A 2,318-nucleotide genomic window follows, 5' to 3' on the forward strand; every position below is an offset into this window, starting at 1 on the left:
GAAAGAACCAGAATCTCTGACCTTCCACCCATTTTGGCGCACGGTGTGGTAAGTCCCCTGCCTCCAGCCACCCTTGAGTTCTTTCCACCAACACTCCCTGTCTGGAAACCATAGCTACATCAGGGAAGTCTTTCCATTCCGAGTGCGTGTGCCCATGGAGACGTCCCAAGCACATCCACTTTCCCTATCTGTCCGTGGCCAGAGCTTGAGTTTTGGGATGCCAGTTCTCAAATCTGACCACTCCAAGGACTGAGGGCGGTCATGAGGGTACAAGAATCTCCCTCCCTAAGAAGAAGAAACTGTTCTTCTCTGCTGTGGTCAGGCCACAGAACCCACTGAATTAGCCTCCTGACGGGACTTTCAGTTTTAACACCCTCACCAATTTAACTATCGCCAAAAAAACCTGGGAGCTGGTTGGAGATCCCTTACATACAGGGCTTCTAGTTATTTGCACACTCGTCCTTAATCTCTGTGCCTCCTGTTCCACCACACATGCCCTTTTTTTGGCCAGAGAAACCTCACCTAAAACCTCCACTCCTGATTTTTCCTTTTCCGTGGACTCCCAACTCTCTCCCCCTCCTGCCTGACCCCTGGGGGCGCCCCTCTCTCGTGACTTCTCTCTCATTTCTCTGCAGACCTCTTTTGTGCTCAGGTCTCTTCCCTCCTTAGAGCCCCCTCCCCTACCTTCACAAAATCCTTTTTCTTATTCACCACTACCATCTCTCTTTCTCCCCCCCTGCTGGCCAGGGGCCCCTCCTTCCTCCACTGTGTTCTAAGTCCCTCCTCCATCAGGCCATTCTCCACCTACTATTGGCTCTTATACTGGTTTGCAGGACCTCAAGACCCAACCCCAATTTTCTTGCTGGAAGTTCTGGCCCTGTCCTGCCTTTGGCTCCAGTGTTTCCCGCTGGATCTGGATGCTGAGCTCCCACAAACCCCCCTCCTCTTATTCTCAACCCGCACACCCCTATCCGGGACCTGTGAACATGGCATTTAAAGTTTTTTTGTTTTTTTTTTTCATTTTTCTGAAGCTGGAAACGGGGAGAGACAGTCAGACAGACTCCCGCATGCGCCCGACCGGGATCCACCCAGCACGCCCACCAGGGGCAACGCTCTGCCCACCAGGGGGCGATGCTCTGCCCATCCTGGGCATCGCCATGTTGCGACCAGAGCCACTCTAGCGCCTGAGGCAGAGGCCACAGAGCCATCCCCAGCGCCCGGGCCATCTTTGCTCGAATGGAGCCTTGGCTGCGGGAGGGGAAGAGAGAGACAGAGAGGAAAGCATGGCGGAGGGGTGGAGAAGCAAATGGGCGCTTCTCCTGTGTGCCCTGGCTGGGAATCGAACCCGGGTCCTCCGCACTCTAGGCCGACGCTCTACCGCTGAGCCAACCGGCCAGGGCGGCATTTAAAGTTTTTAATGGTCCCAACTAATAGAAACAGGCCAAGGCTGTTCACCAGGCCCACATGCAACAAAAGGTAATGCTCCAAACCCAGGCTCTTGTGGCAACCCTGAGGCCAGCAGAGCAACAGAGGCAAGGCACAGGAGGTACTCAATCCAAGTCTGGACCACAAAGAAAATCCCACCAGCAGCTTGCTTTAAGTGTGGCAAGCAAAGTCATTGGTTCCGGCAGGGCCCCTACCCATGGCTGCCCACTGAGCCCTGCCCTGACTGCAAGCAGCCTGGTCACTGGCAGAGCGATTGCCCCTTTGGGAAACAGGCTTTTCCTCAGTGTCTCTACATGGAGGACAAGCTGCCCAAATGGGAAGGCCAGTCCAGCCAGGTGGGCCCATAGCTCGAACTCCTGAAACTGATGCTCTGGACTTGGAGACCCCCATCAGCCTCACCAAAACCCAGGTTATGCTGCAACTAGTGGGTAAGTCCATCTCATTTCTTGTAGACACAGGGGCTACTTTCTCTGTTTTGCCATCACACTCTGGACCTCTAATTCCCTCACGGGTCTTGGTTATGGGAATTTATGGGATCCCTTCCTTTCCCCTTTTTATGCCACTCCTGACATGTAGTTTTGCCTCAAGCTTGCCTGCATACAGGACCACTGGCAGTTGAAACCATTGGACTCCATCCATCTCCAGCTCACCAAAAGGCTAAACCCTGCAAATCTCCCTATTACTCCTCTTTTTAAAAAAATCCTTACAGGACCACATCCACAAAGTTTCTCAACTCATGGCCAAGCAGATGTTCCTCGTGACACCCCTCAAAGCCACCACCTTCCGATCTCCCCTTCCCCACGATGCCCCTAATCAGCAGGAAGTAGCCAGATTAATAAACAACATCCCTATTCTATTTAACACAAAAGGTC

The 2,318-nt window shown here is 53.2% G+C and overlaps 1 non-coding gene across 1 annotated transcript; it reads right to left on the bottom strand.

The window, feature by feature from the left end:
* Positions 1 to 1,324: 1,324 nt before the first annotated feature.
* Positions 1,325 to 1,400, bottom strand: TRNAS-AGA (transfer RNA serine (anticodon AGA)). Its single transcript has one exon. It is a non-coding gene; the product is annotated as a tRNA-Ser (tRNA).
* Between the last annotated feature and the right edge of the window lie 918 nt (positions 1,401 to 2,318).

The sequence above is a fragment of the Saccopteryx bilineata genome, chromosome 5 (assembly GCF_036850765.1).
Source record: "Saccopteryx bilineata isolate mSacBil1 chromosome 5, mSacBil1_pri_phased_curated, whole genome shotgun sequence".
NCBI lineage: Eukaryota > Metazoa > Chordata > Mammalia > Chiroptera > Emballonuridae > Saccopteryx > Saccopteryx bilineata.